Consider the following 12,982-nt stretch of genomic DNA (forward strand, 5'->3'; position numbering starts at 1 on the left):
GAACTTGTTGAAGTCAGGGGCATGGCTTCATCTTTGTTTCCCCAGCACCCAGCACAAAGACCACTCCCAGAAAATCCTCAGCAAATAACGGCCAACCGATGACATGACTGGGCTCAGGTGGCTTTACTGTGACATCCTGGACAGTGGCTGAGCCAAGATGGGAACCTGGACTTTCTCGGCCTCACATCAACACAGGTGACACATAGTTGTTAAGATAAAGACAGCATGGAGCAGCCCTTGATCCTCCAGTTTTATGATCATGAACCCTGTCAAGAGGACGTGGAGTTGTTGTCACAGTAGGAGGGACAGGGGTCACTGAGACATCCACTCGCACTCTCTCAGGACCAGAGGCAGGGTCAGATCAACAGGTTTTAAACCTGGCAGAGCAAAGAATTTCTATCCCATTGGACACTACAGACAGCCTTGGCCGGAGGGACACTTGACTCCACCCATGTGAATCAAACGGCCTGTCAGCATCAGGAGGCAGATCTGCTGTCTGCCTGAGTGGCTCAGGATAAGTTGCTTTCTCTGGGCCTCCGTTTCCCCATCTGTAAAATGGCAACTTCCACCATATCCAATCCAGCACAAACACAACTGACTGTATGATTTCAACCATAATCCCATCAAGAAACAAGTCTGAGGGCCAAGTCAGGGACAAGTGGTATGGTGTGGAAAGAACATATTGTTTGGGGACGGCTGCCCTCTGCCCAGCCTCTGCCCTTGGTACCCGGTTACACGAGGTGAGTCCCTTTACCTTCTTCAGCTTCCTCATCTGTAGAGGAGGAGAGTGGCAGCCACACCATAAACCAGCTGTAGGGAGACATGCAATGAATCACGTGAAGCGTCTGGCGCAGTCCAGACCATAATTGATGCCATCCTTACGTGGTTCCCTTCCCCTGAAGCTAGGAGGCACCTGTGCGTGCCGGGTGCCTCTCCGGCTCAGCCTGCAGGGCCTGGAGACTAGAAGATTCTGCCTCACTCACCTCCTCCAGTCCTGGCCTCCCTCCCCACCCTCACACGTGGCTTCCCTCACTACCAAGCTCAGCTCCTTGCCTGAGCCTGGCTGAGGGCCGGAGTGGCCAGGTGAGCGTGGTCGGCCGCAGATGTGACCACCAAGATCCCGGGTCTGGATTCCCACTGAGGCCTGAGGGCTCCGAGTCCAGTGCTCCTGTCACAGACCGGCAGACCCCCACGTGACGCAGGCCCGTGGGCTCACTGCCCGCTCACCGTCCAGCCACCCTCCCTCTGTCCCCAGGTGACCCCACTGCATGCCTGTGGTTTGGGGATTGCTGGTGTGGTGGCAGCCACTGAAACCTTGGCACCCTCCCACCAGCTAATGGGGAGGGGGCTCCAGGGGCCAAATTCTTCTTCCAATGAGATTCCCGTGGTTTCCTCAGCTGAGGCGTCTGTGGAGCAGAGAACAAACAATGTGGAATTAAATTTCTCTGGAAAACAGGCTCCACAAGTGAAGATCTAAGCATCTCTTTGGGCGCGGGGCCGACTCCGCTGGTGCCAGGCTGGACTCCCACGGCCATCCAGGCTCAGCGGTTGAGCAATCCCAGGTTCTGAGGTCACGCACCCGCTCCCCACCCCCAGCCGCCTCCCCACCCTGCGTGGCCTCAGAACTGTCAACAGAGAAGGGCTCCAGTGTTTTGCAGACTCGGCTGGGGCACAGTGACCAGAGACAGCTGGGAACCTGAAACAGGAGCATCCTCCTGGGACAGGTCCACACCAGCTGTGTGTGACGCTGCCCCCGCCGCTGGGTGGGATTTCAGGATCGGGTTGCAAAGACAAGGGGATGTGGTGAGACTGGCTGTCTCCCTGGGTCTCCAAGCCCCAGCAGCATATGCTGGGGTGACAGACCCCAGAGACGCAGAGGGAGCCACCAGCTGACTTCCCCCGTTCCCAGCCCAACACCATCGTAGACCCTGTCAAGAAAGGGCCCTGCACAGGGGATGTCTTCATACAATGGAATATTACTCAACAATTAAGAAGCACGAAGCAGTGACATGCCAAACACGAACGAACTTTGAAGTCACTATGCCGAGTGAAAGAAGCCGGTCACAAAAGACCGCGTAGTGTATGATTCCATTTACATCAAATATTCGAAACAGGCAAAACCATTAACCAATGTCCCTGTCTATGGAGAAATTGGCACTCCAACTCCGGAGTCTAAACGTTTAACTCCGACGCTATGTTGCCTCACAAAATCTGCAAGAATTCAAGTCCCCAGCTTCTCATCTGGGGTCAAACACTGTGAATCAGGCTGCCCCTGCTCATCCACCCCAACCTTTGGGTGGCTTAGCCTATAAAGAGTTCCCTCTCACACAGGTGCAATGGCCAGGGGCGGGGACCCAGGCCCCGTCTGCCCCGCTGTGGGGCATCCTCCCCTGGGCCCTGTGCATCAGGCCATCGGACAGGGAAGGGAGTGAGCCAAGGTGGTTTTTCAGGGGTCAGACTAGGACATGGCATGGTTTACATCTCTTTGGCCACACTGCACTGTCCAGAACTCCGTCCATGGCCCCATTAACTACAGGGGAGGCTGAGAAATGTAGTCTCGCTACATGCCCAACAGAAAAAGGGATTGGAATCTGGGAAACAGACAGCATGGGCACTGCCGTGGAGGCCAACACCCTGTCACGTGGGCCCAGGGCAGCTGTGCACAAAGGGCTGCAGGTGCCGTCAGTGACATCAGAGCTAAGCTCAGGATATGAAGATTAGGGCGTGCGTGCGGGGGCGGGGTGGGGGGGCGAGCCAGGAAGGTGTGAGAACACACAGCCTGCTCTTACTCACAGCTAGGCGCAGCAGGGGGCCTCGCGCATCCAGTGAGCTCACCCTGCGCCTAAGGCTATGCAGAATCATACACAGCACCTCCCTACCCCCGGAACTCTCCAGGGACCCCCTTCTCCAGGCCAGTCCCTGGGCAGACGGCCCAGAAGTTTGGGCCGCTGCTGCTCCTGGCACAGGTAGGGCGCAGGCACTGATGTCCCTGGGAGCATCTCTATGTCTCTCTTCCCCCAGGGGGAGTGAGAGGCCCGAGCAGGGCCGTCCGAAGGTGGCAGCGCTGAGCCCCAGCCTGCCTGTGGATGCAGGTGGCTGATTTTCTCTTGATTTAACTCTAAGGAGTATGAATCAGCAAACTTTGTCCCAAAGCCAAAGACAAATTATTTTGTCCAGAGAGAACACACGACTCACCCCTGAGCAGAGTGATCCAAACTGTCTGTCATGAGGGAGGAAGATATGGGAAAGGAACAGGATACTCTAACGAGAAGCAGGTTCACACCTGTTCTAGGTGTGGACCTGCTTCTCCAGAGAGCACAGAGTGGAAAAGATGTTGAGGCTCACACCCTGGGCCCCCACAGAACAGGGGTTCCTGGGACCACAGAGCCCTGTGCACTGGGACAGGGGCGCTGCACTGTACCCACATGCCGCTGTCAGGGTCAGAGGGGGGGCCCCCGGAAGGCAAAGACCTGAGTTTCAGTCTGGCTGTCACCACCTGCCTTGGGCCCTTCAGCCACGCCCCCTCCTTCTCTGAGCCTCAGCTGACCCGGGGGTCCAGTGAGGTCTGACCTCCACACTGAAGTGCACGAACCTCAAGGAACGCAGAATGACCCACTGGCACATGGAAAGACAATTTTAGATTTCAATGTATGCACTTGCATGTGTTTCTGTCTAAAAGGAAGGAAGGGGTCCAGCTCTCCGATACTGAACATGCAGGTTGGCCTGGGCACTCAGTCTGTTTCTGGCCGGATGTGCCCCCCACATCAGTCAATGTCTGGAAAGAGGTGCGGGCGCTCGATCAGGCAGAGAACTCAAGGCGGCCTTCTCACTCTATTGCTCAATTTTCAACATGTAACACATTGCCATTTACGTGTGCCAAGTTCAGTGGAATTTGCAGATTGTAATGTCTGATTCAAACTAAATTAATCTGCCTTTAAAAAGGACAAGTGGCCTCAAAAGATTTCTGCAAAGAAACAGTAAGAAAATAGCAGTGCTTCGCCTTCATCCTAGGACGTGACTTCCTCTGACATTCCATAAAGGTAAAACAGGATTGTCTGTGGAGGGCGACAGGAGATGACATTCCCAAAATGACATCTCTTTTCATCAGGGTAAAGGTGAAGTTTAAACAGCTGTTGAAGAAGTACCTTTTTTGAAAGGAAAACAGTATGATTTAGCAATAAAGTTTGAAAGTGTTCACATGGTTGAATGATTTTCTTGTTCAAAATCTTGTGTGTTCCCAAGTTCTTTTCTATCTACCCTTCAAGAAAAAAAAAAAAAAAAACCCACAGGAAACAAAGAGGAATTTTTTTAACTTGCATTAAAATCTTTCCAATGAAGTGTTTGAGTGGGTTTAAAATTCATTTGCTAAAAGCATGAAAAGACAACATATTCCAACTTCTTTGCAAGAACAACTGACTGACATGAGAGAAGACGGAAATTTGAAAGTCAATTGTGAACAAAACTTTTGCATAATTGGTGCACGGCACTGACAGCTGAGCGCTGAGTGTCAGGGCCCGATGAGCCAAGCCCACAGCGCGACTCGTCCGTCTGGGTCTAGGTCTCCTCGAGAGGCCTCCTTTTCAGCTGTGTCAGCCTTTAAAACTGAATATTGAAATAAACCTAATTTAGCACCAGACCTTCAAGTCACTCTTCCACAAAGCGTTAAACCAGGATTTTCAAAAATAAAAAAGCATATTTAATGGCATGGCTCTCATTGTGAGAACAAAAAGGGATTTTTACCATTATTAAGAGAAGTGCCATGTAAATTACCTTAAAACTATTTTATTTATATAGCTTCCTAATGTATATACTATCATATACATTATATATCTTTTATTCATGTGTATATAATGGACATAGTGTATTTGATAGTGTATACAACATTTTAAAATGTGCATACTAATGTATATTCATGTACCTAGTTCCTATACATCATTTATAAAGTTCTATGTATATAACTTATAAATGAATAGGTATCAGCGGTGCCTGCTTAACATTTTTTACAGATGATGTATAAACAATAAAGTTTCTACAATCTGAGTTCAAGGCTGACTGAGCACCTAAAGGCCCCTCCAGCCCTGGCATCAGAGACTGCAGGGGGCCCACCCTGCATGGGCAGAGGCATCCAGGAGAAGGATATTCCTGGATTGGGCCTCACCTGGCCTGCAGGTGCAGTTTCAGGCCACACATTTTACAGCTAAGGCGTCAGAGCTGCAGAAGAGTCAGACCTGAGATGTGTTCCACCTCCCGAGGGCACCCCCGTCATGAAGCCCAGAACGCCCTCCCCCGGGATAGAAGGACCTCACTCCTCCCCTTCTCACACCTCCCACCGGCGACAGGAGAAGGAAAACAAGACCTCCCTTCCGCTCAGAGGGAGCCCAGAGGCCTGAAGAGGATCCTTCCTCTGGGTCACAGCGAACTGTCAATGGGAAGAAAGTGTAAATCCAGGCACCCAGAGTACAGTCTGGCCTTTTACCTGCTCTGCTCTCTCTGCACCTTGATGCAGAACCTGGTTTGTAGTGACCAAAATTCCCACTATTGTCTCTGTTGGGAATCCCTGCTTGTTATTAATTTCAGTATTACATGCTACAAATAGAGTCTAGAATGTTCAGGAGGCTCGCCACCCCTGTCAGCTCTCGGCCCCATGATAACAAAGAACATCCTCCCCAATCTTTTGCATCTGTCTTAACCCCAAAGAAGAGAGAGTCCCAGAAAAAAAAAGTAAGGCCTGCGCCTCCGCTACCTTCCTAGGGGGCTCATCACCTGCCTGAAGCACAATCATTTTTCTATGACACAAATATGTTCACGTGAGTCCTTCCCTCCCTGCTCTGGCTCTGTTTGAAAACGTCCTCTAAGCTGTATGCCTAGTTTTAACTTTCACTTATGCTAAGTGAAATGTCAGATAGATAAAGACAAATACCATATATTTCATTATATGTGGAATCTAAAAAACAAAATTAACAAATAAACAGATCAGAAACAAACTCTTAGATACCGAGAATATTTTGATGGTTGCCAGGTAGGAGGGGCTTGGGAGGGATGGGTGAAAAACAGGAAGAAACCAAGGTGTGCAAATTGCCGGTTATAAAATATAGTCACTGGGATACAAAGTATAGCATAGGGAATATAATAAAAAATATTGTAATAACTATGTATGGTGTCAGATGGGTACTAGGTTTATTGGGGTGATCACTTCATAAGCTCTGTAAGTTTTTAATCACTATATTGTATACAGGAAACTAATATAGTATTGTATGTCAACTGTAATTGAAAAATAAAAAATTATTTTAAAAATAAATTTAATTTTTTTTAATTTTCCTATTTTATTAGCCTATAGATATATGCTACAAGATATTGACTCACTTGGTCTCTATTGGCTATACTGCGTTCCTCTCTCTCTCTCACTCTTTTTCTTCCTCTTCTTATGGAAGTCCCTTTAGCATATCTTGCAATGCCAGTTTGGTGGTGTATTCTTTCAGGCTCCTTGTGTCTGGGAAACTCCTTATTTCACCTTCTATTTTAATTGAGAGCCTTGCTGGGTAGAGCAGTCTTGGCTACAGGCCTTTGCTTTTCATGACTTGGAGTATTTCTTGTCGTTCCCTTCTGGCTTATCGCGGTTCTGTTGAGAAGTCAGCTGCTGGCCATACAGGGGCTCCTTTATATTGACTTCTTGTTTCTCCCTTGCAGCTTTTAAGATTCTCTCTTTATCTTTAACACTTGGCATTTTAATCATGATATGTCTTGGAGTAGGCCTCTTTGGGTTCATCCTGATGGGGACCCTAAAAATGTTGAAGCTTCCCCTGTATTTCCATCGTTCACAACAGAAAAGCCAGGCTGCTCAGGCCAACGCACGTGTCCTTCTCCCCCTGGCCCAGCCCATGTGCATCAGTCACCGGCAGGAAGCAGAAACCACACTAGCGAATTTAAGCAGAAAGGAATTTCATGCAGGTCATCCAGTGCTTGAAAATCACTGGAAGAGTTAGACAAACAAGCTGCACCTGCAGGAATGACTTCCAGAGAAACACGGGACCCGCCTTGGACCTGCTCCCTCTGGCATCACCAAGAAGATAAGGACGCAGCAGAAGATAAGGAATGTACCCAGAGTCTGTTGCCTTCCAGAATCACCACTGAGCTAACACAAGAGTCAGGAAGTCATTTCAGGAACAAGAGATCCACAAAGCTAGACACTGGATGCTACAAGGCAGCTGCCCAAACAACCCAGAGTCTCCATCACCAGTCAGACCAGCACCAACAAGCCACCTCCTCCGTCCATTCAGTGGACAGGATCTGTTGCCTAGCCAGAATTCTAGCGGCAAGGGCATGTGAGAAATACAGTATTCAAAAAGGCTTACTAGAGGAAGACAGTGGGCGGCGGGGGGAGACGAAGCTATGCGCACATTGTTTTTCCATATACTTCTTCCAGCACCCTTCCCACGCTCACCCTGAATTCCAGCTATAAGGACTTCACTAAGGGTCCAGGGAACACCCCACGCTCTTTCTCGCCTCTCTGATCTTCCCCATGCTGGTCACCATCCCCGCTCCACTTCGAATGCTCTTCAGGAACCTGAGATACTTTCTCTTGGCTCCCTCAGCCAGGGGTTACTGCAACCCAGAGCTGTCCAAAGCAATGTAATGCAAGCCACCTATGTATTTCAAAGTTTTCTAGTAGCTACATGCAGTAGGCCGAATCATGGCCATCCGAAATATCAAATCCTAGCCCCTGTCACTTGTAAACTTTACCTGATTTGGGGAAAGGATCACTGCAAATGCAATTAAATTAAAAATTTCAAGAAGAGATTACCCTGGGTTATCTAGGCAGGTCCTAAATGCCATCCCAAGTGTCCATACAAGAGAGAAGCAAAAGTGGGTAACAAAGGAGGAAGCAAAGCAAAGAGGGGGCAGCGGCTGGAGTGACGTGGCCACGAGCCTGGGAGTTCCAGGGCTGCCCCCAGCGGTGGAGGAGGCAAGGAGCAGATTCTTCCCTACGATCCACCCTCAGGCTTCTGGTCTCCAGGCTGAGAGAGAGTCAACGTTTGTTGTGTGAAGACGGCCAGGTTTATGGCCATTTGTTACAACAGCCTGGGGAACCTAATAAAACACATTCCCAAAAGCGAAAGGAAGCAAGTGAAATTAATTTTGAGAATATATTTTATTTAACCCAATATCAATAAAATATCACTTCAACATGTATTGATAATATCAAAATCCTCACGGAACTATCTTACATTCTTTTTTGCATACTAAGTTTTGAAACCTGGACTGTATTTTACAATTATAGCACATTGCAGCTCAGACCAGCCACTAATGACTAATGGCAACCATATGGAATGGCACAGTTGCGACGCTCTGCAGACCTCCAGCCTGGCACCCTGTGAGTCAACCTCTCCTACAGACAGCGTGTTCCTCAGGGGCAGGAACATTGCCACATTCATCTCTATCCCAGTACCTGAGCACAGGGGGGCTCAATAGATGTATTTGAATAAATGAGTAGTGAGACTCTCTACAAGAAAAAGCCCTGTTAGAAACTGCATTTGTTGTTTGTTTGTTTGTTTGTTTGTTTGTTTGACTGATTCTACCTCAAAACATAGGCTGGGATAAAAAAAAGTCCTCTTGCCCTTGCTGGTGTGGCTCAGTGGATTGAGAGCCGGCCTGTGAACCAAAGGGTCAAGGGTTCGATTCCCAGTCAGGGCACGTGCCTGGGTTGGGGACCAGGTCCCCAGCAGGGGGCCTGTGAGATGCAACCACACATTGATGTTTCTCTCTCACTCTTTCTCCCTCCCATCTCCTCTCTAAAAATAAGTAAATAAAATCTAAAAAACAAAAAAGTCTTCTTGGAATCTCTTCTCTTGGTGAAGGGTTGGGGGGTAGGATGAAGATCAAGGTGACTCCATCAGCCAGGGAAATGCTATATTTTGAGGGTGGAAAGAAATGCTGTGAATAGGTCTATATCTACTAAAGAAGGTGACTCGATAATTAATAACCTTCCAAAGCACAAAGCACCAGGCCCAGATGGGTTCACTGGTGAATTCTGCCCAATATTTAAGGATGAAAATAGACCCACTCTCTACCATCTCCTTCAGAAGACAAAAGCAGAGAATCTGCCCTAACTCATTCTGAGGCCAGCATTACCTGAATACCAAAACCAAGGACATTACAAGAAAACTACAGACCCATACCTCTTAGAAGCATAATGCAAAAATCCTCAACACAATATTAGCAAATTGAGTCCATCAATGAACAAAAAATGATATACCAAACCAAGTGCAATTTATCTCAGGTACACAAGGCCAGTTCAACATTAAAAATCAATTAATGTAATCCATCACAACAACAAGCTAAAGAAGAAAAATCACACGATCATATCAATGACACACAAAGAGATGCTGCTCCACCCCTCTGGGTGGCTAATCATGTCACGGGGAGGGGGGAAAGGGAAGGGCAGGGAGGGAAGAAGGAAGGAAAGAGGCAGAGGGAAAAGGGGGTAGGCAGTCAGGCTCTGGGAGGTGGCTGAGGCTGAAATCAATGTTTTTGGAACCACCTTGAAGTGAAAGAAGAGGCCAAATGCGAGGCAAAAAAAAAAAAGCTAAATCTGCCAAGACAGACTGGAACCCTCAGTCACAGGGTCATAACCCCAGGAGCTATCCCACCCCCACCCTAAGGAATTGCTGCAGAAACCGTTTTGGGTGCCAGTCCCCAGGGATGCAGCCAGAGCTAATGCCAAGACCGCCACAATCCTGGACCCACACTTTGCTTCCCTGGAACCTGCCCCTTCCACCCAAGAAACTCAGCAGCTATCCCTCCAGCCCCCACTATGTGCCACGCACCCAAGCTGGCACCTGCAACCGCCCCAAGGAAGGGACATCAATTTCTTCATTCAAAGACACAACTGCTCACCAAGCCCTGTGCCTCCTGGGCTGCATGGTCACCCAGAGCAACCATCCAATGCCACCATCAGGAAGGGGCACCTTTTTACAACTTTGCACAGCGTTGCTTACTGGCCTCCCAAGACACTGCTTCATCATGCCTCCTCGAAGCCACAAGGCGTCAAAAACTTTAAGGCCCGGAGTCTTTCCACTGAGCATAATGGGGGTACTGGGCAGCCCACTCACCTCGAGATTAGCCACTGCTGGGATGGCCATGAGCCCCTGAGCTGGAGGATGGCAGCTCCCTCGCTGCAAACCAACCTGCCCCATTGGACACCTTTCACAACCCCCTGGGGCCCTGGCACAGAACAGGGAGGGACATGGAGCTAGGGAGAGAAAATGCCTGGACCTCCGGACTTCCTGCCATCGCCCATGTGGACTCCCACGCTGGGGCACAGACGAGACCACGCCAAGGGAGAGCCGTCAGTGAATGAATGAACGAATGAATGAATGAATGAATGAATGAATGAAATGAAGCAAGGCTACAGCCCCATCTCAAAGCCCTCCAGACACTCAGAGCTTCCCCGCTTTGAGTTTAAAGCCCCATTCCCAGACTAAGAAGGAAAAAAAAGACCAGGCCAGACCTGTGGCGAGCCTCAGTTGCAATGAGCCTTTACCCTGTGCTGCCACAGGGTGACCCAGCCCGGACGACACAGGAGGAGGCTGTGGGAAGGGTCTCCTGCCCACTGGCATCTTGCTTTCCCCAGGTCAAGAACCTCACTCTCTGCCACCTCTGCCAACCCACGGTCCCACCCCCGGCTGGCACGTGGTAACAGGAATGCCCAGAGCCAGCACACCTTGGTTTTAACGAGCCCTGCCCAACCAAGCAAGGTTCCGCTGAGCGTGTGGTACACTTGGGGGCAAGGCGGGGTCAGCAGGAGGAGGGAGTGTGGGAGCTCCTCGCACACACACCCAGCCCCAGCCCTCCTCAAGCCTAGCCGGGCCAGGCCACCACCCAGTGCTTCTCCTTCCTGTGCCTGGGCCAGCCCCACCTGTGCTGTCCAGCCAGGGAAAGGGCGGGGCCTGCGGGCTGTTGGCCACGTGCAGGACCCTGAGGGGAGGAGGGAGGCCGGCTTGCTGGTGCTCTTAAGGCAGGTCTGAGGCGAACTGCGCCTCCCCTTACTGCTCACCTGGTCTCTGAACTGTCGTGATCTCAGAAGCTGGGAGTGAACGCAGCTGCCCTGGACACCCAGGTAGGTGCCTTTTTTCTTTAAGGAGAAGAGAGGGAGACTCAGCCCCTTCCCAGCCCTGACTCACTCAACCCTGTGTGCTCTGCCTCTCTGCTTCTGGGAGTCCAGACTCAGCGTGAAGGTGGAGTGAGGTGGGGAAGAGGCTGTGAGCGAGAGAGAAGTAGCCTCGGGACCACAGACCAGGGAATTTAGCGCTTTGAGGTAGTAAATCTGTACCCCTGGGTGTATAGGTGAGAGAACCAAGGTGCAGGGAAGGGAGGAGATTTGCCCAAGGTCATGGAGACTTGGGAAGGGAACGGGCACCGAACCAGGCCTCCTGCCTCCCAGCCTGGCCTCTGCCCAGGTGCTGGGGCCCTCAGGCTGCTAGGAACCCAGAGGTGGGGGACGGGGGCCTTCAGTGGTCCCGCAGGTCCCTATTGTCCCTGGGTCTGGGTGGAAGAGATGGGACAGTCAGAAGCCACTCTTCCAGGGTGGGGGTTGAGTGAGGGTTGAGCTAATGAGGCAAGTGGCTTTTTGGAGGACTCAGGCTTCGCTCTCTTCCACCCTCTCCCTTCGTCGACCTGGGCCTGCAGGAGGGAAAAGAGGTTGGCAACAAAGCGGAAGAGCAGATTTGCCAAGGTAGCAAGATGCTCCTGCCTCCAGAGCCCTTGGGAACAAAGAAAGAGACTGGAGCCCAAATATGAAGGGCGAATGGGTAGGAGGGACCCATAAACAGGGCTGAGCTGGCTGGAACCCTCTCTGGCCGCTATACACCCCCTCACCTCTTCCACCCCCTCCCCCCGCCACACACGAAGTCCTGAGCCCCAGGGGCCCTCCCCTCCCCCTCAGAGCAGGACCGGAAGAGCTCGTAAAGTGCGCTGCTTGGGGCAGGAGGTCCAAGAGTAAAGGAAGGAGCCCTGCCCCAGTCCAGGGAGGTCCAGGGTGATTCAGGGACTGTCACAGTGAGAAGAGTTGGAAGAAGAGCCCTCCCAGGCCTATCCCACGGGTTCCAGGGTCCCAGACGGGGACGAGCTGAAAGGGATCCTAACCCCCTGAGGAAGGGGCAGGGGGCATGGGAGCCTCGACCACCCAGGTTCAAGTTCCAATCCCGCCACTGGGTTCTGTGGGGCGAATGCATTACCTTGGGCAAATCCCTTAACCTCTCTAGCCCCACAGTAAGAGCGCCCTCCTCACAGAACCACTGAGAAAAGGAAATTAGTAAATCTTAAGTATCTGTTATTATAATGTCCCCATTATATAGATGGGACAGCTAAGGACAATTGCCCAGGGTGGCACAAAAGCAGTTTCTAAATCAGTTGGCGGGCATCCTGGGTCCTAATGCTGGGGGGAGACCCAGACCCCAGCACACTCCATAAAGTCACTAAGCCCAGCCTCCCCTGCGGGGCCCAGATGAGAACGCTGGAGGGTACGCCGAGGTCTGCCCCAGCAAACCCAGGCCTCCGGGAGCATGTGAGGAAAAAGCCGCAGCTCCGTGTCCTCAGCTGCCCCCAGAAAGGAGCTCAGAGACTGATTCCCTTCCACTGCCATTTATAGACACGCTTCAGGAGCCTGGGACGCGCCACCCCCTCTAGGACCGGGCCAAGGAGAAGTCTGGCAGAGGCCTGCAGGAGCCGTGGAGGAGAAGAGGGGCCTGGCTTTTCTCATTAACTTACTGTGTGGCTTGGGCAAATCACACCCCTTCTCTGGACCTCAGGTGTCCCTCTGCATTTGAACTCCATGTGGTACAAGGAATTAAGCGTCCCAAGGACCACAGCCTGGGTTTGAATCCCAGATACATCGCTTATCTGGCTGTGCAGCCCATGCAGATTTCTTAACCTCACTGAGCCTCAGTAGCTCCATCTGTAAAATGGGCTGGCACTAGGGGTACAC

The sequence above is a fragment of the Pteronotus mesoamericanus genome, unplaced genomic scaffold, assembly GCF_021234165.1.
Source record: "Pteronotus mesoamericanus isolate MK-2021 breed Mesoamerican mustached bat unplaced genomic scaffold, CSHL_Meso_final scaffold_476, whole genome shotgun sequence".
Lineage (NCBI taxonomy): Eukaryota > Metazoa > Chordata > Mammalia > Chiroptera > Mormoopidae > Pteronotus > Pteronotus mesoamericanus.